Source organism: Vidua macroura, chromosome 24, assembly GCF_024509145.1.
Source record: "Vidua macroura isolate BioBank_ID:100142 chromosome 24, ASM2450914v1, whole genome shotgun sequence".
Lineage (NCBI taxonomy): Eukaryota > Metazoa > Chordata > Aves > Passeriformes > Viduidae > Vidua > Vidua macroura.
The window spans coordinates 1,406,839-1,431,869 of record NC_071594.1 but is presented as its reverse complement, the minus strand read 5'-3'; the positions used below and the strand labels follow the sequence as shown (position 1 = coordinate 1,431,869).

The 25,031-nt window shown below is 55.6% G+C and overlaps 1 protein-coding gene across 4 annotated transcripts in view; it reads left to right on the top strand.

Moving 5' to 3' along the window:
- Nucleotides 1-279: 279 nt before the first annotated feature.
- Nucleotides 280-25,031, top strand: part of PPFIA4 (PTPRF interacting protein alpha 4) — a 59,843-nt gene continuing 35,091 nt past the window's right edge. For 3 of the 4 annotated variants that reach the window (XM_053998290.1, XM_053998289.1, XM_053998287.1), the window contains exon 1: nt 280-302. The gene's annotated coding sequence lies outside the window, so the exon portion shown is untranslated. Of the gene's footprint in view, nt 303-3,028; nt 3,172-25,031 lie in introns of those variants that run through there. The other variant, XM_053998288.1, reaches the window with a different exon arrangement.

The window sequence follows — 25,031 nt, the reverse complement described above, 5'->3', positions numbered from 1 at the left end:
CTCCCCAAGGGGGTTTCTGCCCTCAGGGAGAGTTCCCCTGGGGGGATTTCTGTCGCTCCTGAAAGGCTTTGAACGCCTCAAGGGGGGGAGGGGTTCCTCTCCTTTCCAGGGGGATCCTCTCCCCGGGGAGGTTCCCGTCCCCGGGGGGACCCCCGGTCCCGCCCTGACCCCCGACCCCCCGACCCCCTCCCAGGGGGCGTGGCCGCTCGGGGGCGTGGCCAGGCGGGGACGGTGACGCAGTGGGCGGGGCAGGGCGGGGCGGCAGCGGCGGCAGCGGCGGCTTCCAGCGACTTCGGCGGGCGGTGAGTGCGGGCGGGGCCGCGCTGCCCACGGGGGATGCTCGGCCCCGCGCGGGGCCGCCCGGGGGGAGCTCGGCCCCCGTGACCCCCGTGGGGCCGCCCGGGGGGTGCTCGGCCCCCGCGGTGGGGCCGGACCCGGAGGACTCTGCTCGTATTGCCTCCCCCGGGGATGCTCTGCTGCCCCCCGAGAGGATGCTCCCTCCCCCCCCCCCCCCCCACCGTGGGTATGCTCAGCCCCCTCGGTGGGGCTGGGCTCGGCGGGCTCTGCCCTTTTTGCCACCCTCCGGGGATGCTGTGCTCTCCTCTCCCCACCCCCCTACTGGGGATGCTCCCCATTGCCCCCCGGGCGGGGCCGCAGTAGGGATGCTCAGCCCTGCCGTGCCCCGAGGGATGCTCTGCCCCCCCCAGGAAGGGGCTGACTCGCTCCGGGGGTGCTTTGTCTCCCGCCCTGTTACCCCTTGGAGGGGGTGGTGTCTGAGTCAGGGTGTGCTGAGCTCCCTCATTTCCCTTCGGTTGAGTCTGAGCTGGGGGATGTCATTCTCATCTCGAACTGGGTTGGAGGGGGGACTTGCTGTGCCTCGGCTTTACCCTCAGACCGAGCTAGGGTTGCTCCCATCAGTCCACTGGCCCCGCACCGAGAGCCGGGGAGATGTGCTGCCCCATCCCCACTGGGTGTGCAGGCAGGGGAGTGAAGGGTGGGCACATCCCCCGAGGCCGCCTGGTATGGGGGGCAGGGAGGGGGCAGTGATTCCTTAACCCAGGAGAGGGGGCCTTGATTTTCAGCTGCTCTCTGCCCCTGGCAGCCCCCCATATGCTCCCAAACTGTCCCTTTGCATCCCCTCCCCCAGATATCACCTTACACCGAGGGCAGGGCAGGAATGCTGGTGAGCCTGGTCCTACTATGGCCTTCTCCTGGTCGGTTCTCTGATTTCCCAGCACTGTCTCCTCCCGCCTTCCTCGGTGCTGCCTCCAGCCCTGGAGCATCCACCCAGTGCCGAGCTCTGTGTCAGCCCCACTGAGCATCTGCCTGGCTCCGAGCTCTGGGCTGGATGGGCTCGTGGGGATGCTGCCACACACACACTCCTGGAGCTCAGCACCAGGTAAATCCCTTCCAAGGGCCAGCTTGGAACTGGGAAGATGCTCATGGATCTGGTTCAGCCTAAACATTGGCCTGTGTGCTCAGGGCCGGACCAGCAAAGCATCCAGCCAGCCTGGCTAGCTCCAGCTGTGCCCACACTGGTTCTCAGCCTCTGTTCACGGGGCTGCTGCAAGCTGCCTCCAGACAGCACTGTTTGCTCCTGAATAGCCAGCCTTGAAGGGCTTGTTTATCCCCTCAATTGCATCATTAGAGCAGAAATTGGCTTAGGGAGCTGGGTTTTGTTAAAGCTGTGCAAACCCTTCTGGGGAGGCCCTGGTTTTGGCCAAGTCAGGATTGGCAAAGTGCTCAATTTAGCTCATTTGCCACCATCTGCTGGATGCTGAAATGAGGTTCTCCTGGTGGGTTTAATACTACCAAGCCACTGTGTGAGCAGGAGCTGGTCCAGAGGCAAGCATGAGCTAGAGTTTGGGACCTGGATGAATGTGCCTGTGTGGTTTGGGAGTTTCTTGGTTGTGGTGCTGCCCACACAGCAGAAGGTGGAAAGCTGGGTGTCTTTGTGTCTCTGATGGTCTGAGAGTCTCAGGCACCTGTGCTCTTGGGGACATCACGGTGTGCTGCTCCCTGCATGTGCTGGTTGGGGAACAGGACTGATCTCTAGGGACTTCCCTGGAGATTTGTCAGGGAGCCATCAGCACAGGTCCATGCTGCCATCTCCCTGGCACCCTGTGGTGCTCAGGTGCCTTCCCAGCTTCAGTGCTTGCTCCTCCTGCAGCTCTTTCCCAGGAGTCAGACCAGAGGCTGTCTGGGACCAGTGTCACCAGCAGGAGGGCAGGGGTGCCTCTGAACTGGCAGGTTCCTGAGACACCAGTGGTGGGAGTGATGGACAGATCCAGCTTTCTGAAGTGGCCAGCTTGGCAGATGTGTGTTTAAACATCTCATCCCTGTGCAGTTTGTGTCTTTGTGGTGAGTGGGTCTTGCTCTGTACCAGTCCAGCTGTGCTTGGCAGCAGCTCCAGTGGAGATGCAGAGGGACTGGACATGCTGGAGATTTGGGTTCCTGCCTGTCTCAGCTGTCTCAGAAGACACCTGGGATAAAACCCCCACTGAAACCCTTCTCATCTGCATCTTTGGAGGGACATTTTTGCAAGTCTTGTCCTTTGGGGCAGCTCCTGCTGGGGGCTGGGAATGAGGACAGGGATGAGGAGGAGGCTGAGTGAGTGTGAGTTGGTGGGTGAGATTGTGGAGGTCCTGAGTCAGTGCTGGAAAAGAGCCTGACACTTTGCTGGAGCTGGAAGTTCACACTGGAGCTGGGAGAGGCATTCTTGGAGCCTCAGAGGGAGCTGAACTCAAACTGGGGCCCAACTGGGAGTACCTCTGCAGGGCTCCACTCTGGAGAGTCGAGAGACGTCTCTCCACATGGAGAGACGTTGACATGAGAGTCCATCCTCTGCCTGGGGAGTGCCATTTCAGGGTTTCCAGCAAAGCAGAAAGATACTGTATTCTTTATCTAACCTTGAAACCTTAATTCACAATTAATTTCCTCCTGAAGAATGCTTTGGTGAGCCAGAGGTTTCCAGATGGCTCCCAAAACTGAGCTGTGAGGTCTCTGAATATTAACTGGAAGAGAAGGTTGTTTGATCCATTGCCCAGCTGCCCTCCCAGAGAGGTGTGACTGACAGCGCCTTCCTTACGGATGATTTCTGGGATGTTCCAAGCACCAGGTGTGGGATGACAGACCTTACCCAGGCTGAGGGCTCTGCTGTGGGCCCTGCAGGTGGGTCCAAGCCTTGGCCAGGCTCCTGGGGGATGTGGTTGGGAGTTTCCAGTGCTTAAAGGCTCTGTGAGCAGACGAAAGGCTTGGAGGTGGGTGCCCATGTGGGTGTGCTCACACAGGCTGGCATTTGGGAGGGAGGAGGGAAAATATCACATGGAACAACTGCAGTGTTGGGGGACAGGTCTGTGCTTGGGCCCATCTGGAGCAGAAGTTTTGGAAAATGATTCTAGGCTCTTTGCTAAAAAAGGTTGTGCTGCTATAATTGCATTTTATTTCTGTTCGTTGTGTGGTCAAGAAGGTTGAAACCCTTGTGGGGACAGGGTAAAAGCCTTGAGTTCATTTGTAGGGTGAGGATGTCCTGAGGAATCAGGCTGAGAAAGCTGGGGCAGTTCAGCCTGGAGAGGAGGAGGTTGTGTGGAGACCCCACAGCCCCTTCCAGGGTGTGAAGAGGCCACAAGGAAGCTGGAGAGGAACTCTGCATAAGGAAATGGAGTGACAGGACAAGAGGGTTCACACTGAAAGAAGAGAGATTTAGATTAGATATTGGGAAGGAATATCTGTGAGGGTGGTGAGTCCCTGGCACACCACCTGGTTCCCCAGAGAAGTTGTGGCTGCCCCTGAATCCCTGGAAGTGTCCGTGTCCAGACTGGACAGGGCTTGGTTAGTAGGGGTCAGTAGGAGGTGTCTCTGCCCATGGCAGGGGGTTGGAATGAGCTGAGCTTTAAGGTCCCTTCCAGCCCAAGCCATGCTGTGATTCTGTGGTTTTATGAATGAAGTAGCCGCTCATCTCTCTCATTTTTGTGCAAAACCTGCTGCCCCTCAGCCCTGGGCAGCACTGGCAGCGCAGTGATTCCCATCCCACAGGAGGATCTGGGTGTCAAAGCTTCTCCAAAAGCCATTGGCCAGGAGGGGACTGACCCTGTGTCCTCCCCGTTGCTCTTCCGTAGCTGAATCTTCACCCTGATGTTTTAAGCAGCTCGTGGGTTGCTGTCTCCAGCTCTGTAATCCTGCAGGACTGACAAGGCTGGAATTTATCTGAAATGCAGATTTTTTTTTTTTTTTCCTGCTCCTGGTTTTCAGTTCCTCAGTTCCTGCCATGCTTCTCTTGGCAAGCACGAGGAGGTGCCGGCTGGGTGGCTGCCTTTAATTGCATCCAAACATTAAAAAAAGAAGAAAACAAGTGGCAGATGAGAGCTCGTTTCCCCATCCTCCTGTCCGTGTCGAGCGGTTTCCAGGAGAGGGCAGTTCCCGGGGATTTTGCTGCATGGTGCCTCTTCCCTGCAGCTCCTGCCCTGTCCAGCCCCTCGTGTCGGTGGTCCCGGAGGCAGAGCCGTGCCAGGGAATGCGGGGGCCCGGGCCGGCTCCTCCGGGGTGCGGTGAGGCGTTGTCAGCAGGGCCGAGTGCTTGAAATAGCGGGCGCGGGGCTGTGCGGCAGGGAGGGAAGGAAGGAGGCTCCTCCTGCCTGGACTCCACATCCCGCCTTCCAGAGAGGGCAGCATCCCTCGCCAGGACAGGATGACACGGCAGGGAATGGGTCTCCTCCCGGAATTGCTGCCCATGCGGCAGGTGCATGCATTTAAACTTCTCATTTCCACCCTTTCCTGGTGGAAATTCCTGGTGGAATTTTCTCTGCAATTCCAGATTCATCATGATGTGATGTGCTGGGACAAGGCAAACACTGCAGCTGTAGGGTGCCTGGGGGGTCCATAGCCCAGAGGAAGGAGCTGGGCTGAACATGGGATGCCTGGAGCCTGGGAGAAGGGGATGTGTAGCCCCAGCCCAACTCTCACCTTTTCAGAGACTCATTAGTGCAGAGCATCCTCACATGAATTTTCTCCTGCCACAGCCTGGCCTTTCTGGTTCCAGAGGTGGAAAGGTGTTTATAGCCTCGATGTGGCATCAACACAGGTCTCATAAAGCTGATCTCAGGCTCTTGATCATGAGTTAAATGGGCTTGGTGGTGATGCCTAGAGCTGCTCCCCATGCAGACATTCTCAGTGCCAGGGGCTGTGGGCACAGAGGGGAAAGATGGGCTTGTACAAAATCCATAATCCGCTTAATCTGCCCTGTAATTCAGTGTCTGGCAGCTGTAACTAAGTAGATCTGGGCTTCTTTCAAGTATCTCCCCCAAACTGTTTTCCAGGAAGGAGTCAAAAAATGCCCAGAGGTTATTTTTGGCTGTGGCTGATTTATTCACATGCTGATCAGCCAGGAGAGGAGTTATTCTGGTCCCACACTGCCCCACATAACACCAAGTGCCGTGTGCGGGTGTGGTTTCCCTGGGAGACATTGGGGGATGACACTCCTGTTTGCAGATGGAGCTCTCAGGAACCACCTTGGACGCTCCGTGTCCTGTGAGCCCACTCGGCGTCCTCAAATAAGGCCAGAGCCAGGGGACACGGGCTCTGTGCCCTCTCATCCTCTGTCCCTGGGGACAGACCTGAGCTCTGTGTCCTGGTGTGGTGGAAGGCTCTGTGCCTTACAATTCCTGCTCCATCCTGAGGAGTACCCAGCTCAGTTGGGGTCTCCCTGGGTGACAGCTGCATTTGGGGACTGCAGGGAGCTGTTTCAGGGCTCTTTTGGGCATGGTGTTGTTTCAAGGCTCAGGAAGGGCTGCTGTGTTTGGGACGGTTTCTCTGCAGGATGTAGTGGCTCTGGTGCTCCTGGATTTTTCCCTCCTGTGTTTGCTTTCCCTGGCATGCTGTGAAGCTGAGCTCCTACTCTTGGGAAGGGGTGGTGGGAGTGAAGTGTGAGGGTGGCACAGCCAAATCCTGCTTTTCTCCTGTATCTGCAGAAGGGAATGTTTTTCTGGGGCATTCCAGTGTGGCCACAGCTGGTTTCTGGCCATGGATTGGGATCTGCCAGGGTGGGAATCACTGGGACATAGTGCTGCTGGAGCCTTTGCCATCCCATCCCAGTGTGCTGGTGACGTGTCTCCCACAAGGCTGAGGATGGAATCACTCTTGGCTGTGTCCCTGTGCAGAGATGCTGGGAGCAGCAGAAGTCCTGTCCCTCCAGGTGGCTGTGGGACTGGAGCATCATTGAAGGCAATGTCCAGCCTGGGTGGGCAAAGGGGACCCAGTCCCCAATCTCCTGCAGCCAGGGCTGTATCTGCCAGCACTTTGGGCTAAGGCAGGCTGGGGACGGTTGAGGAGGCCATGTGGGGGTAGAGGAGCAGAAATCTGAAGCCTCTGAAGGATCCATGGGGGTGTTGACCAACCCAAATTTTCAAGCTTTGCTGCTTGGACAACTTGGCTGTGCTAGAGAGTGGATGTGTGGAAATTCTGGAGATTCCCATGTGCCTGTCAGAGCTGCTGTCCATGTTCCTCCCCAGCATCGCAGCACCTGGAAGCCGATGTGCCTTTACTGGGACATGGGATGGAGTCTTGGGTCACTGCCAGCATCCCTTGGAGAGCCTCCTCCCAGAACCCTTCTGGGGGCTTGGGCTCTTCATGCACCATGTGCTCGATAATATGGCTTTACTCATTTTAACCCATCAGGTTTTAATTAGAGCCAGAAGGCTCATCTCTCCTGACCTGAGCTGTCTTTCCTTTCTTGGATCCAGAAAGGGTTTGCTTTGCTGCTGTTAGTTATCTGACATCCAGATGTGCCACCCAGAGAGCAGCTTGTGTTTGATGGAGAGAGAATCTTCTCCCCAGCATCAAAACCTGGATGATAATCACTTGATTACAGCCAACACTTTGGGCTGCCATATTAAAAAAAGAGCATTTTTTCCTCCTTTTGATCATCTGCTTCTAGTTAGTTTAGTTAGCAGACTTTCACAGTGGCCATTTTTGGAGTTGGCAGCCAGAGTATCCCTGCAAGCAGAAATGGCTTTTGTTACGTGTGTCCTTCGTGTTTACACGTTTATAGAGAAATTTTGTCTCCTGAACTGAGGCTGCCGTGAGCCCCAGCACTGCTGATCAGTGCCTGGCTCTCTGAGAGCACCGGTGTCGCTTTCAAATCACACATTGTCAATAAATCTCATTCCAAGTGCCCTGCAGCAAATGGCATCAGCCTGCACGGGGAGAGCTCTCCCACACGTCCTCCCGCTGCCTAAAAATACCAGCGCTTGAATTCTCCAATGCTTGGCTATTGCACAGCCTCCATTCCTGCCTGAGATGCTGCTCATGGCTCGGTGCAGGACATCTGCTGCGCTCCCAAGGGTCACACTCTGCCCTCCAGATCTGGCCTTCAGGTAATGCAGCAGCTGCATCAATCTGGGGGTAAATGAACATTTATTACCTTTACTCTCCATGCTGTGAGGTGTGTTTGTGATCAAGGATGTGGGGTCCAGGAGGGAAATGATGGCACCTTCTCTGGTGGCCACTGAGGGCCCATCTTATTGAGGAAAGGATGAGTTTTGGGAACTTCATGTAGCATCAAGCAAATTACCCTCAAAACCCTCTGTTAACTCTGTGTGTGTGTCCTGGGATTCTGTTCCATCCTCTTTGTAAATAAACAATTTACCTTTTCACATCTGGCTTTGAGATGTGGGATACAGAAAAGGTGGCAAACTGTTTTGCTTTGAGAGCCAAGTCTCTGTTCAGTGGGTGAATGCAGAGGGCTTGCTGGCATTTCCAGTTCACACAGGGCACTGGGCAGACTGGTGTGCAGGCAGCAGGCTCTTGTCTCCAGCAGCTTTCAGCCTCCTGACCCTGCTGGCTTGTGGTAGAGCAGGGAGAGCTCATCACTTGAACTATGAATGAAGCCAAGGCTGATGTCACGTGCTGTGATTTTTGAGGGGGAAGTGACAAAGTGGCTTTGTGGCACCAACAGGGATTTGGGAGCAGAGCTGGGTGTGATGGATGTGCAAACTGAAGTTCAGCACAGCTGGGAGGTGCTGAGCTGTAAAACAGGAGTGATATTCTAAAGGGATGTGTTTATTTAGGAGACCTTGGAGTGAAGATATTTGGATTTTCCTGTCTCCATCTCCATGTGATCACCCTGTTTGCTGCTGGGAAGTTCATGAGGGAGCTGGAATCCAGCAGTGTAGGAGCAGGGGCTCGAGGAACACATTGACAGGGCTGGCTGCTCCCTGGGAGCTGTACACCCCGCTGCAATGTGGTCAGCCCATGGACACAGGCATTGATAGTTCCCCCACTCTTGCAAAGAAAAGAATGTTTATTTTCGAGGCTGGAAAGGTAAGGAAACCAGTCACCTTGTCTGCAAGCCCCACCAGCTAGCAGACACTGGCTGCTTGATTTCTTCCTTTCTCTAATGCAACTCCAAAGAAATCCAACCACTGGAGATGCCAGGGAGGGGCTATCACTGCCCTGGCCTGGGGACAAATGCAGTGACCCATCAGGAAGATCCACCCTGGTCTGTCAGACCAAGGTGTGTCAGGTCCTCCATCACTCAGTGCCTGGACTTTCTCCTTCCAAGGACTCTTGATTCCTCGTGGGCTGCCCTGAGGTGCCTCAAATTGCCAAAACCCTGGTGTGGGGAAGGAAGAAGAAGAATCTTCCCATGCTGCTGCCTGCACCTGGAGCTTTCTCTCTTTTCTCTTGGGGCAGGTGGAGAGGAGAGTGACATTGGTCAGCTCCTGTGTGGTCAGTCTTAAGCTGGACATTTGTCTGAATGTGTTCTCCCACAAGTGTGAGAATTTGCAGGATTTATCCCCAAATCATAGAATCAAAGACTCATAGAATCATTAAGGTTGTAAAAGACTTCAAAGATCATCAAGTACAACTTTTGACTTAATACCACCGTGGCCACTAAACCATGATCAGAAGTTTGTGAGCACCCAGTTTAACCAGTCCCTGAGGCAGCTGGGACCTCACGGTTTCCTTTTGCCCCTGTCTGTCCCCCCTGGCATGAATTGAGGCTTATCACTCTGACGCAGCTGCTGAGTGCACTTGGTGGTACCCAAAACTTCTGTAAATATGAGAGGACTTCCAGGCCCAGGACAGGTGCTGATGACACCAGTAACCAGAGCAGGCTGGCAGGGGAGAGCTGGTGGTGGGAGGAGAATGCTGAAGGTGATGGTGGCAGCTGGGATGGCTTTACTGCCTCTATATTTTCCTCTGAAGGTGACGATCTGGGTTTGGAAAAGTCCAACCTCTGAGCAGGCACAGCTCCCAACTCCCTGCTGCCCTCGACCTTACTCCGGCAGCAGATGTGTGAGGTTTGACTCTCACTTCTTGCGTCCCAAAAAGTGAATCTTGTCAGATTCGGAGGACTCTGGCCACACCGTGAGTGTGAATGTGGGGCAGAGCGAGGCTGGGCTGGGGGAGCCGGGGCCGTGCCCGGGGTTCTGCCGCGGGGAGGATGGAGCCGTGTGTCCACAAACGCAGCTCTTGGGAGGCGCCGGAGGGAGACGCCAGGAGAGGAGGATGCCGCCGGGAATGCGAGCGGCTCCTGCTCCAGAATTCCCGGCACGGCAGCTGCGGCAGTGCCGGAGGGACCAGCGGGGTGGGAGCAGGGACGGGCTTTGTGTCCGCGCCGGGAGAGCGGGGGCAGCGCGGCTGCGGCCCGAGCGCTCGGCGGGGATGGAGTTGCCGTGGCTGGGAGCGGGAGCGGGCGGTCCCGCAGTGCTGCGTGACGGTGACGGTGACGGTGACACAGCCCCGACACTCCCCTCCCTGCCGGCAGCGCCGGAGCCGTGCGAGGCCGCGGGCGGATGGTCCCCGGGGGCTCACAGCGGTGGGTGTCCGCTCCTGGGCGATGCCAGTTGCTTTTCCACTCGGGATGCTGGCGGCTGCATTCCCGGCCGTGCTGCTGGCACCGCAGGTGCCCCGGGGAAGCAGGAGTATCCCTGTTCCTGTCCTCGCACAGCAGAGAAGAGGTGACAGGAGGGCGGCATCAGCGCCTCTGGATGGATATTTCAAAATCCGGGGGTATTGAGCTGTGTCTCTTTGGGACTCGCTCGTCGGGGGTGGGGGATATCCCAGGGCTGCTGTCACCTGCAGTGCCGTCACCATCCTGACAGGCACGGCCTCTCAGGACCCCAAATTTCTCACAGGTCACCCCAGGCACAGCTCTGGAGGCCAGCCCACCTAGTCACCAGTGTGGCTTTCAAGAGCCATTCTTGGGTGGTTGCTCCCCCACTTGTTCTCTGTCTGTTCAGCTTCCCTCATCATATCCCTGTTCTCATCAGTCATTATTTCTCTCCAAGTGAAGGCTTTTTAATAACAGCTGACATTTCAGCCATTTTTGAGTAATTTCCTTTCTTCTACTCCAATTTTCTTCATCTTCTTCATAACTAAGAAGCCTTTCTTTGTCCTTGGCCAGAGGGGATGTGTCTGTTATTGCCTCTGTTATCATATTCCAGGAGGTTTGATAGGGTTAATGAAAATCCTTCTGGTTTTTTTGTGTCACTTCCACTCCCATCTTCTTTAGTCTGGTTTCTTAAGGAAATTAAACCAAAAGCCTTGTTCCATCATGACCTTTACTCTCCCCCTGCTTGCTCTTAAGTGTGTTGGTCTCTGATGGGCTGGAGAGCTCGGAATGCTCAAATGTTTGTGATGGTGTTGGAGAGGACAGAGCCAGGGGACACCCCAGAGGGTCATGGGGCACGAGGGCAGTGGTGGAGGACTGGGGCTCATTGCCCAGAGAACAGGGCTGTGAATCCAGCCAGGGATATGAGGGACAGCAGGGCTGTATCCCCCAGCCCATGAGCTGGGGATAACAGGCCACAGCACCAGGCTATTTGTGCTGCACAGCAGCTTTTCCTGAGCTCAGGAAGGGATTCAGAGGAGGATCCAGCCTCACAAAGACAGAGTTAGGCTGGGATTTGGGAGGCCTAGGCTGTGTTTGCAGGTGCAGACTCACACGTGGCTGTGCTCGAGGGCTTTTCCTGCAGCAGCAGGAGCTGCAGCTGCTTTAAGCTGGTCTCCTGGAGTGTAAACTGCAGTGACAGGGGAGCCAGAAGAGATTTTCTGCTCCTGCCTATGCTACAGCAGGGAGAGGCAGCTTTCCCAGTGCTACAGCAGGGAGAGAGCTTTCCCAGTGGCTGCTGCAAAATCTGGTTCCTTTGGTAGTAGTGTGGGTATTGTAGTGATGTGGGTATTGTGGCAGTGCTGGCGAGGGAAATCTTGGGGGTCCTCGGAGAAGCATGATGTGGAGTCAGGAGCTCGGGTGTGTCGGTGGAAAAGGACCAAGGTGCTTGTTGGGGTGTCCTTGGAGCTTGTTTTCCTTTTCAGCAAGGGATGGGGCACCTCTTGAGTGTGTCCTCTCCTGTCCCAGCCCAGCCTGGGGACAGGGATCGCCCCTTCCAGCTCAGAATATTCTGTGAGTCTGTGCCAGGCTGGGGAGGAGAGTTTGCTTGGAATTTGTGCAGCCTGGAGATGCTCTGCCCACACTTCACTGTGAGGGAGCAACGTGTCAGCCTGGCAGTTCAGCTAGGGACTCCTCTCCTGTGCAGGTGAGTCCCTGCTCCTTGGCACCAAATCTGCTGTGGAGTTGCGCTCTGAAGGTTTCCCCCTTCCTTCACTTTGCATTTATCTCTGGTGTTTATTTTGGCAGCCTGTTCTGCTGATTTCTCTTCAACCAGCATCCCTCAGGCCTGGGGCCTGGCTTAGTCCCCGGCCCTTGCCCAGTCCCACTGCTGGAGGAGATTGGACTTGCCATTCCCACCTCCTGGTCCCTGTTCCCTGCCTGATCCCACCTCCCTTGTGATCCCTCCCAAGGTGAGGAGCTTCCTGAGTGACACCCAGCACAAGGGCACTTGTAGTCTGGCAGTGGGTCCTTACCAGGTCCCCACAGGGTCCCTTCTGCTGTGGGATCCCCAAACTTCTGATGTCATTAGAGGGGGATGCACAGAGCTGGCTCCATGTCTCAGCTCATCCCACGTCCTTTTCACTTTGCTTGTGCTCTGCTGAGCACAAAGGCCTGGTGGGAAGACAGGGCCGTGGTCACACATGATGCAGCTCTTTGGGCATGGTTTGGAGCAAGGTTTCCTGTCCAGCTGTGAGAGAGACCTGGATAAACAGAGGAGAGGGGCTTGGCAGGGACCCCTGCTTATACAGGTGCTTGCATGGTTCCTCTTTCCAAGAAGCATTTCAAACTTTCTTTGTTCTCTCCAGCCTCTCTTGTGATGGTGGTGAGCTGGGCTCTGTAATTGAGGAGATCTGAATAATCCACTGAGGAAGCTGCTAATTTGAAGATATGTCTGTAATAATTAAATCATTATCTGGAGGGAAGAGAGAGCAGATACCAAAACGGGGCTAATTAAAATCCAAACCCAGGATGACTTGGGCTCTGGGCCAGAGCAGAGCAGAGTCTTTTGGGGATGTCTTCATGTGTAATTGCTTTTCAGAGCATCAGTCCCCTCCAGAAAACCCATCTGTTTCCCCTCAGGAGACTCAGATTGGCCCAGAAACCCTCTTGCCTTGCCCTGTACCATGTTCCCCAGACCAGACACAGCTGGAGGAGGCCACACACTTTGCAAAGGGCAGAGGAGATGGTGAGACCCAGTTTGGGAGAGTGTTTGGTTCTTGAGCTTCAGGAACTAGATTCCACCTTATCTCTGGAACATTTAGGCCCTTATCTCATTTCAGGCCTCAGAACTGGCTGATGCTCTTCAGAAATCTCTGAGAGCAAGGAGGAAGGTGGGCTTGGACCCATCCCTGCTCTATGCATGGAAGGATTTGGACATGCAAAGGTGCCAGAGGGACCCAGTGCCTGGGGGGAAGGTGGCTTTGGCTGTAGGGAGAGATGAATCCTGTTCAGGTTCACTCTGCATCTGGGGTGGGAGCACCCTGGAGAGGCTGTATGGCCTGGAAGGATGCAGAGCACTGCTGGATGTGAGCCCAGCCCTGGAGCTCCCTGTCAGCTCTGAGCAGGTCCAGGCAGGTGAAGGTGGCTCTTCTGAGCTGAAAGATGGTGACCAACAACTGTGGTTTTGATGTTGGAGGGGAGAAAGGGCCTTTGGACAGCACCTCATGCTGTGCCAGGAGGGTGGGAGATCTGCAGGGTGGGTATTTATGTACATTCCCAGAGCTTCTGGGAGTGCTTTGCCTGTGAAGCCCAGAGTCCACCACGTTTTCAGAGTCAACCATGTTCTTCAGCAGGGCCAAACACTTTGCAAAGGGCAAGGCACAAAAATCCCACTTCCAGTTACATACCAGTTGGATGCAGGGTAAATCCCATCCTTGTGAGTGCCTGCGCTGGCTGCATTCCTGCACCAGGGAGGTGTTGCTGCTGTGTCTGCCTGGGCTGAAGGTCCTCTCGTGGTGGTGGCAGGGTAGAACCTAGCAGCAATCATCACTCAGGTGAGCTGGCCTGGAATCGCTGTATTTCGTCAGGGAAGCGATTGTTGCTGTCCAAACCAGGCACCTTCCAGAGCTGGTGAAGATAAATTGGTGCATTCACCCAGAGGAGATAAGGTCAGGGGGCTCTGTCTATCAGGTGTTCACATGTGAGCATCACTCAGTGAATGTCCCTGCATCAGCACGACAGGTGAAGGTCACCTCAGGTGGGCTGGTGCCTGCAGGCAGCTCTGAACTTGGGGAGGGAGGAGGAGGGCACAGGAGGCTGGGCAGGGAGCCACTTCTGCTTGGGTGAGCATCCCACCAGGCCTGACACAGGCTGGGTTTTCTGCCTGTGCTGCCCTGGGGGGGGCTGCAGCTCTGCAGCAGCACAGCCTGGCACTGCTGAGTGCTGGGGCTCAGGGAGAGCCTGAACCCCCCCAGCCACTGCTGCTGGGGCTGGGTTCTGCCTGCTGCCACATCTGCAGGAGCAGGCACTGGGGGGTGTGCAGGGTCCACAACTGTGTTGTAAAAGAGCCAGAAATTTAAAGATGTCTGCAGAAATGGCCACTAAACCCTCTGGAAAGCCTTGGCTCAGCTGCTGTTCTTGGGTTGTGTGTGGAGAGATTCCAAGCCCCACATGTGTCCTTTTGCCTTGTGAGCTTTGATATGCTCTTGGCTTTTAATAGAGAGCACACAACATCCTCAGCTCAGACAGCAGATGCTTTTCAAGGCATTGGGACATCCCCTTTCCTTCATTCCCCCCCAAGGGAGTTTAAGGCGTCCCGGCCCCCATGTTTTTGAGTTGTGCACAGGAGCAGAGGGACCAGGTAGGAAACCATCCCACCTGCAACTCTTCCCACCAGCGGTGCACCCGTGTAATCCCCCACATTTCATTCCTTTGAAAGCCTGCTGAACTGCAGATGTGTCCCTCCTCTCCTGGTGATGTCTCATGGACTGGCCAAATCCTGCCCTAACCTCCTGAGGTGGTTCAGGGGATTGTTCCTGGTGCTGGGTTGGACAGGGATTGGAGCAACCTGGGATAGTGGAAGGTGTCCCTTGGCAAGGGGTGGAACAGGATGGGCTTACAGGTCCCTTCCAACCCAAACCAGTCTGGGATCCTGTGAACTCAGTGTATGCAGGAGCCCCCAAAGTCCTGGGGGTGGCAGAGTGCTGTTCCCAGGGGCTTTGGGCCAAAGGGTGAAATGGGTTCAGTGTTTTTTGGGTGCCCTTTGGGGGTGGTGGATGGAAGCAGGGGTGAGGCTCGATGATGCCAAGGTTAGGGCTCTGCTTTGGGTGAGCTGGGATGGCCATGGGAGCCTGTGGGTAGCACAGTGAGGACAAGGGCAGAGCTCCTGGGGCCCCGTGCCAGGCAGGGCAGTGCCTGGGGACACCGAGGACACTGCATTAGCTGGACTCCATGGAGCTGAGTGGAGCTCACATTTTGAGAGGGAGCAAGTTAGAGATGGAGTGGAACTAGTGCCCGCTGCTGCATTTGGAGATGATGTGTGCCCAGATGAGGGCTCTGCTGCCATGGGGGAGGGCTGCTGCCCCTCTGCAAACCACCACACTCCCCACACTTTCTGGAGCAATTTGGTATTGCTTCCCTCGATTTGAAGCTTTCTCTGTTTTCTCCAATCCCCAAACAAGGGCAGCAGTGGTGGGACATGGTGTTTCCTCTGGTCTCTCCCTCTGCTCCTTCCATGCTGGGTGAAGCCTTCAGGGGCTCTGCTTAGAGCTCCCTGCTGGATCCAACAATGCTCATCACATTCATCCAAACCTTGAATTATTCTCCCTGATCTTTTCCAGTACTTGGGATTTCTGGATCCCTTATATCTTCCTTGTGGCCTGTATCCAGGAGGAATGAGCTCCAGATGGAGTTTTCCTTGGCAGGCTATTTTTGAGGTGCTTTTTGTGGTTCTTCTGATGCTTAATAAGGGCTGAGCTAATCCTACAATTCTCCTAAGGAGGAACAACTTGAATTTTCCTTCTAAAGCACAGCATCTTCAGGCCCTCCGCCTTGCTGGTGCCATCCCTGTGTCAGGAGTTGGGATGTGCAGGGCAGAGACTCCCTCAGAAAGTCCTTCTTGCATGAAACAAGGCTTAAAATGCCAGACAGGAGTAGGATGAGTCCTTCCTGCAGTGCTGTGGCTTTGGCTGTGCCAGGTGTACTGGGTGTGCTAGGTGGCCTTTGGCTGGGGCTCATTTTGGGAGCTCACTTTGCACCTGAAGGGTGTGGGTTGAAGATGTGACCCTGCTCCATGTGGATTTAGACAGAGCAGACAGGGCTCCAGTGCCTGAGCCTTGCCCCCAGCCACCCTGCAATGTCACTGTCCTCAGATGTCCCCACAGGGCTGTTCCTGCCATGTCCTGTGGCTGTCGGGAGCTGGCACTGCCCTGGGCCCTCCCAGCACGGGCACCGTGGGAACGGCACCGGGGCCATTCCAGCCTGGACTGGAGGCTGCTTATCTCCATCTCTGCCTGCTCCTTGCTGGGATTCATCCACCCATTCCAAACCAGTGGGGGACAGCCAAGGTGCCAAAGGAGCCCAGCTTGGCAAGGGAGGGCTGTGGTTGTCCACGGTGTGAGCATGCTTGGGAGGAAGAGCAGGTTTCAGTCAGGCAGGGATTTAACCCCACAGTCCTGCCTTGTCCTGCATGGAGCTGAGCACCCACATGTCCCAGTAGGGGTGGAGGTGCTTGTGGTAAATGCTGTGAGGTTTCCTTGCCAAACGTTGCAGAGCTGTCCCGGTGCTGGATCTGCTCATCCTCAAAGCCCGAGTGTCCAGAACTGAGAATCCCACTGATGTCCCACTGCCTGCCACTGCATCTGGGCAAAAGCTCTTTGGAAACTAGCTCTGCTATCAGCAAAGGGATTAAGTAATTGCTAAAGTCGCTTAGCACAGGCAAGGAGCAACAGAAGGGATGAAAACAAGGGGGAATCTTGCCCACCCCCCATCACCTGAGTTACTGAAACCATCCCAGTCACCTCTGGCTGCAGTCATCCAGTGCCCAAGCCATGATGCCACCACTCTTCTGGAACATGATGGACTAAAACCTTCCATGCTTTGGGAGGATGGAGGAAAGGGGAGCCCTGCCTGGATTGTCTGCAGGTAGCATGGGGAGCACAAGGGGAACTTGAGGCACAGTCTTACTGCTGTTGTCTCTACTTGTGTGCTGGGGTGGTTGGTGGTGAATTGCTCTGGAGGCCTCCCCAGGGCCAGGGTCATGCTCCAGGACCATTGGTGTTCCCTTGCAGGTTGTGGTGCCTGCAAAACCCCAAAGTGTGATGCAGGGATATGTTCCTGAGCCTGCTGTGGTCCAACCTGAGGCCAGCAGCACTGGACGCATCCCTGCTCTGTCCGTTGTGGCTCTGAACACCCTCTAACACTTCCCAAATTTCACTGAAAGCCCCATCTGCCTCTTCCCTGACTCCAAACTCCCTCCCTGGGCTCTTCCTCAACCCTACTTATAATTTAGATTGATGAAGGGTGGTTGGCCAGGTTGGACAGGGCTTGGAGCATCCCAGTCTCATGAATGGTGTCCCTGCCCGTGGCAGGAGGTGGAACTGGTTGAGCTTTCAAAGTCCTTTCCAAAGTGAATCATTCCATGATTCTGTGGTGGCTGGAGACCTGCTCGAGTGGGGCAGGGAGTGGGATTTCACTGTGGGCATCAGGGAGCCCCCTTTCCCTTTCCACCAGTCACAGAGTTGGTGGCTGAATTTTACACTGGGATTTGGGCAGATGTGCAGCTGATGTGTGGGACTGGTTACCACTGCTCAGGCTTGGGGCAGGGAGGGCCTGCTGAGGGTGTGGAAGAGATTCCAGTGGGATGGATGGTGTGGGGGAAACCCTGGATCTTGGGCAAACCAGGCACGGAAGCTCCTCAGATGCACGTGGGGTTTGCCCCGGGGTTTCTCTACCAGCAGCAGCCTCCCCTGTGCCCTGGGCTGGGCATGGGCTGGGTGTGGGTGCCAGGGCCTGGGTGAGTGGAGAGGCTCCTCTACAGCATTTGGCAGGGCTCGGGGGCACCCGTGGCACAGATTTCCTCAGCCCCCCTTGGAGCTGGTGACTCTTCCCTCGTCGCTGAATAAGTTAGCACCACAAGTGCTCACGGGGTGTGACTAAAGCAGGGCAGGCGCTGGTTTGGCAGCGAGGGGGAGGCCCCCGGCTCCAGCCCGGCAGGCTCCCAGATGAGATAACTCCTCAGCAGAAGTGTCATGGGGGCGGGAGGGATGTACCTGTGGCAAAACCTCTAGTGAAATCATGGAAAATCACCAGCCATTCCTCTGTGTCTCAGCAAGGATTGAGGCTGTGCCCTGCTTGTGGGGAGAGTGAGGCACAAAGCCTCACTTTCCCAAAGGTAAGGGGACTTTGCAGTGATGCTCCCTCTGTGACAAGCACAGGATTTTGTCTCAGTGGTTGTGGATCACTTCCCTGTGCTTTGTTCTCTGTCAGAGGAGTCTGCATCCACCTTGGGCTGGAAACCAGCCCGATTGCTGGGATGGATCCCAGTGCTGCGTTCCCTGGCAGAGTCAGGGGCTGGTTCACCTCGATCTGCTGCTTCTGTAGGGAATGCATTTCCTTCTGCTGCTGTTTAAAGTAACCTTCCTTGAGAGAGAAATCAAAGACTCTCAACACTTCAACACGAGGAAGAACTTCTTTCCATGGAGGAGAGCAGAGCACCAGAACAGCTGCCTGGGGAGGGTGTGGAGTGTCCCTCCCTGGAGACATTGCAAACTCACCTGCCTGTGTCCCTGTGGCACCTGCTTGGGGTTTGACCCTGCCTTGAGAGGGCATTGGATTAAACGATCTTCAGAGGTCCCTTCCAGCCCCAACTATTCTGGGCTTCTGGGATTCTGTGACTTCAGCCTAACAGAGCAAAGGACAGGGGCTTTGGTTGCAAAGTTATGGAACAAAAGGATGGATGAGCCATGTGACACACAGCAGAGCAGCAACTGGAAAAGGAAATGACTGTAACCAGAATTGTGGCTTTTTTGGTGTTGGTTTGGTGGCTGCTGAAACCCTTCCTTGTCCCTGTGGATGGATCTGAGTGCAGACCACATCCCGGAAGAGGGATGTGAGCTTGGTCTCATGGATCAGGTGCCTCCGTCTCCTCCCTTCCAGGGCACATGGTGGTTTTCCAACCTCTTGTGCACCAAAGGAATTGGGATTTCTCCAGGATTTCCACAGTCCTGTCTTTCAGTGATGCTACTGGGTGACTGCAGTGGGGTGTGATTCCAGGATTGGGGGTTTGGTTTCTGTTTTTACTGGTTTGGGTGAACCCCTCATGCCAGCTGGGGCAGCTGTGCCAGAGAGTGAATTCCAGTTTGTGTTCCAGCACCACAGTCTCGTGCTCCTCCAGAACACTCCCTGTGCTTCCATACGTGCTCCTGGGATCCTCAGGGCTTCAGCAGCATCCTCAGACCTGTGGTCCTCCTTGGAATACCCTGAGATCCCGCCTCTCTCTGTGGCCCACTTTGGAAACAGGGAAACTGAGTCAGGACCCCTGACACAACCCCCACAGCACGTCCAAGGTGACAAAGTCCTGTAGATTCCGTTAGGTGTCTGTGTGACTGTGTTTGGGTGCCAGCCCTGGGAGTTCAGCTCCCTCCTCCCCGCCAGGACCCAGCACAAATTTCAGCTCCACGTCTGACAAGGTTTTGCTGAGGAACAATTGTGTCTCTGCACAATGAGGAGCAGGTGGCTGTCTGAAAATACCCTCTGGAAGTGGTGTGTAATGCCTCCCCTCCCACTGAGAAGTATAAATACCAATGCAATGCTAGCATTTACTGCTCCCTGCAAAGAAACTCAGATCTGGACATTTTTCCTTGTGGATTCTTCTCTGGTTTAGCAACTTGAGTGAGCAAGGGTTGAGGTGGGAACTGCTTCATGGGTTTGGAGCAAGTCTTTGGGGCAGAAGATATTGGGAGTAGCTGCCTTTTATTGCTTGCAATGTCCCCTGTACCCACCCTTTAGGGGCACCCAGGGCTTCCCAACACCTGAGACAGCTCCAAGCCCTGGAGATGCTGCCTGAATGTCCTGTTCTGCCACTGCTGCATCTCCAACAAGGGACAAGTTGGACATTGTCTGTTGGGGGCAAAGGACACACTGCTGCAGGTGTGGGGACCCCAGGAGACCTCCCAGACCTGGATGAGAGAGGAGGCACCGTCACGTCTTTTCTCAGGTCTCCACCACGTTCCCAGCCCCGATCTCGGCAAATCCATCTCACCTTTTGGAATGGGAATCCAATCCTCTGCTGAAAAATGGCACCTTATTTCCAGCCAGAATGCCTCATTTCCCTTGTTATCCCTGGGTGTCCTGGCCACGGGCAGCCCCTGGCACCAGGCAGGGACCATCTGTGCAGTTCCCTGCTGGCGGCGGGGCTGCGTTAGGGAATTTGGGAGCACTGTCACCATACGGGCCCCATGGAAAACTGGACCTTGTCCTTCTCAGGGGACTGGAGGTCCCAAGAGGCCACAGTGTATCCTGGGAATAAATGAGGGGACCTGGGAAAAAGGCTGGGATGAGGCTGTATCTTTTCCCAACCTCTAATTACCACATCTCTCACTGAGGGTAGGAGAAATGGGCTCTGTGGCTTGGTAGAGATGGTGAGGATGTTCCCACTCTGCCATCTCACTGCTCAGAGTCACTACTGACCTTCCCTGGGGTAGGCAAGGGTGGATTGGTGGCCCAACATGTCCTGGCTGCTTCCAAGTGGTGTCTGACTTCAGTGAGGGTGGCAGGACTTGTGCTGGGATGTGGCTCTGTCTGCAGGGGCAGTGTTTGGGATGAGCTTGCTGGGAATGCCAGGATGTGATACTTGCAGCCTGTCCTGGGGTCACAATTCCTGAAAGGTAAAAGTAACAGCAAAAGGGCATCAAACTCTGGTCCCTCCTGGATCTGTCAGAGAGGGGTCAGTGTGGGAGGTCAGTGTGGGTGCTGGACCCTGAATTTGGCCAGTTGGGCAGAGGGGGGGCTGTTCCTGTGCCACGGAGCTGGGAGTGAGGGGTGCTGGTGTGGGCTCTGCCACCCCAACTCTGTGCTTCCAAGGCCAAGCTGGGCAGCTGAGGTGGATTTTCCAGGAGCAGAAGAATCAGAGTGACATTTTTATGGGATGATCAATCTCTGAGAGCTTGTTGCCTCCAAGGAGTGCATTCAAGCCTCTTCGCCAGCTGCCTGCTGGGTGATGGTCCTGCTGACAGAGCCACCGAGGCTTTTCTCCTCCTCTTGTCAGGGCTGGGATGTGAGTGGAGAGGAAACACGAGGCTGTCTCTATCCTCCATGTGTGGGTAAAGCTGTGGGTGCTTCTCGCCCTCGGTGGGAAGGGAAAGCCAGGGTGCTCCCTGGGACCCAGCATCCCACGGGCATTCTGACTCACTGCTGAGCTGTGCTGAGCAAATCGTCAGCTCCAGGGCAAAACCCCTTCTGCTCCCCATCAGCTGCTCCGCGTCCAGGCACCTTCGTGAGGAAGTGGCCTTTCTAACATGGTGTTGTTTTCCATCCCAAAAAGGGGGGAAAGCATCGTTTTGGGGTGGAGGGGGGAGGGATAGTAAAGCTAGCACGTTTTCCCTGGCAAGAAACCTGCTCCCAGCAAGCCTGTGCCTGGCAGCCCCACGGGACTAAAAATACCCAGCAAGGGCTGGAGCTGTGCAGTGTGTGTTTGCTCAGCTCCCAGCTGTCTCCTCACAGTCTCTACCCGATGATTATCCCAGCACTTAAGGCCCTCTAAAGCCAGGCAGGAGCGTTTAGGGAGTTCTCCCAGAGACTGTGAAAGGCTGAGATTTACAGGCACTAATTGGGAGCGAACTCAGGCCCTTCTGACCTCCAGCAGCAAAGAGCTGCTCTGGGTGTGCCCTTGCTGCTGCTGCAGTCACAGCAGAGTGTGGGGGGTGTCTGGGCTGTCACCCACGTGGACATCCCCAAGGTCCTTCAGCGTGACCGCTGGCATGGGTGGGTTTGCCTGGAACCTGCAAAGCTTTGCTGGGCGGGGACAGACCCTGGGTCTGCCCCCTCCAGCTGGGCTTCCCGGGAGAGGCACCTGGGAATGGGTGAGATTCTCTTGCTTTTGGAGAATGGAGAAAAGCCCAAGGTTTGAGGTGGGACAGAAATGAGGGGAGTTGGTCCTGGAAAGGAACTTCCTGCACGTTCCTGCTGACATGCACATCCCTGGCTCCATGGATGTTGCTGTATCCCTGTCCCTGTGTGCACATCCCTGCACGCTCATCTCTGCTTGTTGCTTACTGAACTCACTTCCTGCTCCACGGGCCTTGACGACAGCAGGGATCAAACCTCAAACCCAGCCTGGTCCTGGCTCCTTCACGTGCCATCCTAAAGAAACCCTTTGCATCTGCCCTGCCTCTGGCTGTTGGCCCTTCCCAGAGCCTGGGCTACTCCTGGGATTCGTGGTGTTGCTGTGAAAGCTGCAGTGGTTGAATCCAGAAATGATCACTCACAAATCCATGGGATAGGAAAGTTCCTGTGGTTGTTAGAGGAATGGATCCATAATGGGCATGCTGGAGGCAGCTCAGTGTCTGTCCATGGATGTGGACCATCCCACGAGAGTGCAGGGAATTTTCCACTCTTGGATTTTGCCATGGTTCCAGCCAGGATGGGCACATGGGGCTGGACTGTGTCCAGAGCCACACTCGGAGGTGGCAGAGCATCCCCCTGGATTCCCTACCAGGGACCCTCTGGCAGAGGGATTCTCACAGTGCCACAGCATCCTGGGAGGCACAGAGAGCCCCAAGAGCCCTGGGCTGGCTGTCCCCACCTGCCTGGCGGTGTCAGGCCAGGCCAAGGGGGCTTTGGCTGCTCTCTGTAGTGGTGGAAAGTCTCACCCTGCTCATAGGGCTGCTCCAGCTGCAGGGGTTTGTAGCAGCTCCTGCCTTACACCTCTGTGTCCTTGGTGGTCCAGGATGAGGGGGGAATGTGACTTCCCTCAGTGGAGACACCCCCAAACCCTGGGCACAGAGGAGCTTTGGGTCACCAAAGTTGCTTGTCCAGGAGAGTTTGATGCTTCACTGAGCATCCTCAGGGACAGGGCACAGAGGCTTTTGGGGACCAGTGGAATGGGATGAGTCCATCCTGGACCAGCATCAGTGCTGTGTAAGATCCCTGTGATTCTGTGATCCCCCTCCCCAGGCTGAGGACTGGCTGTGCTCGTCTCCCCATCTCCCTGCACAAGCACACAGGAATAACAGGATGTGACTGTGGGCAGGAGCAGGTTTGCAGAACAACCTGTGCATGAGCTCAACCATGGGGGAAGCAGAAAGAAAATCAGCTCTTGGATGTAAATCTGTGCCTCTTCCTGCACTGTGTGGGTCCAGCCCCATGGGGGTGTGGGAAGCTGCCATGGCCCTGCTGGAATTGGCATCTGCACAGTCTCCTCATGGTGAGGGTGTCTCTCCTTTGCAGCTGGGATAAATTTCCATCCCATCATTGCTCTGGTCAGATTTATGTCTTGGTCATTCCCTGCAGCATTTCCCTTCCCTGAGGGCTTGCAGGGCTCTTCCCTCGTGCCTTGATTAATATCTCTTAATTCATCTGCCAATTTCTCCCAATTCCCCACCAGCAGCTGGCTGGGGCCATGCCCATGGGGCTCATTTTGCCATTCAAGTCGTGCTCAGGAACTGCCAGACTTTGCCCAGCCTGGTTGTTCCTTCTCCGTGCTCACCCCTCAGGCAGAGGCACAGCAGAGGAGGGGGCATGCAAGTCACCTCACTTAGGCTTTGCACCCAGATTAACAGGGCTTAGCCCTGGGTTAGGACTGGTTTCTGCTCCTCTTGGCCCTGCATCTCCCTGGAGTCTGGGACCTCTTAACCCTAGGAAAGGTGACAGGGAGCCACATGCCTGTGGGTACCCCTGGGGGCTGTTCATTAGGGGCCATAGAACTGGAAAGCATTTTCCCTGCTTAATTATAGGGATGAGGCTCGTGTCCAACTCAACCCAAGGAGAGCAGGGGCTGGAATGGTCCCTCACTCTGTGCCTTTTGCTCCACCAGCCTTGTTTTTGTGGGATGGGATATCCTCAGTGCATTTATCCCATGAATCCACAGTTACCCTGGTCATCCACATCCCAACAGCCAGGATGGAGTGTGAACAACTCCCAAAGCTTCAGGACAGTGTTACACATCCACAACAGGTTTTATCCCACTTGAGGATCCAATCTGTGAAGGGAGGGGAGAACACCAGCTGTGGGACAGCCCTGTCCTATGTCCCCTGAGAGCTGGCTCTCAGCACCACACAGGATGCACAGTGAGGGGCTGCTGCTTTTGCCAGAGCCTCTCTATTTTTAGAGAATTTTTTGTGTCAAACTTCCCCTCAGCTGATGAGCCAATGTCATCCAAAGAGCAGAGTTCTGATTCCCCTGTCCTGGCAGTGTCTGGTGTGACAAAGGCACCTCTTCACAAGTGTCACCTTTCATCAGGGCAGGTCCCTGCAGTGCCTTTGAGCTGTAGGGCACAAGAGCTTTCATCCCAGCCCAAAGGGCCAGAACAGGCTGCTCTGGCCCATGCCGGTGTGCAGGTCCTTTTTATCTGTGTGTGTGGGGAGAGCTTGAAGGGGAAGTGACACAGAATCACAGCTGATTTGGGCTGGAAGGGACCTTAAAGCTCATCCAGTCCCACCCCCTGTCACCGGCAGGGACACCTGCCACTATTCCAGCTTGCTCCAAGGCTTGTCCAACCTGGCCTTGGAAGCTTCCAGGGATGGGGCAGCCACAGCTTCAGATGCATCCACAGACTCAGAATATTCAGACCTATCCTTGAGCGGGGCCTGCCCCAGAAGCACCACTAGACCAGCATTCCTCACCCTGGACCTGCCACATTGTGTTTTGCTGCTCAGCTCGAGCCCTGCCCATGGTTGTCCCCTGGCACAGATGGTGACTGGGGTGGGCAGGTCCCCACAGTGGCTGGGGTGGCAGTGTCACACTCACCCTTGCTGCTGGGGACCCTCACCCGGCTGCAGAGGGCTGAAGTTCCCCCAGAGGACTGTGAATCCCCTTGTCTGGGATGGTTTAGGGAAGGTGGGGCTGTGGGTTCCAGCATCACCCCTGGGCTGGGTTCTCAGCTTGCTTTAATCCAGCCTTTAGATTGCCCAAATGTCAGCTCTGCCTCTCCCCTCCAACCTCTCATCTGTGCTGCTTGTGCTTGGGCAGGAATTTGAGGATGCTGCTGCCTCCATCCCCTGGGAGAGCTTTGACCAAGGGAAGATGTGCTGGAGTTCAGCTGTCATTGAACAGCTGGGCCCAGCACATCTGTCTAGAGGAGGGAGGAACATTAATCCAATCATTCAACTCATTTGTTGCTTTGACTTCCTGCCAGGTTTGGGCCAAACTCAGCTTGGAGCCTGATTTTCTGCAAATTCCTTGATGCTGGGGAACAGTGGGGCCACAGGGGCCCTGGGCAGCCAGGAGTTCCACAGAGGGCATGGGATCCTGGCCCAGGATGTGTGAATGCCAAAGACAGTTGCAGGATTTTGGGTGCCAGGGTTGCTGTTTCCTGCAGCTTGGTACCATCCTGGATTTGGTGTAGTGGGCACAGGAGGTACAGCCTGGCACAGCCCATTCATGTGGGTGCTGATCCCACCTGGTGCAACTCTGGAGGGTTTGATGGGGGGCAGAGGGGGCTGGGCAGGTCTCTGGGCATTTTGGGGGCAGCAGAAGGGATCTGA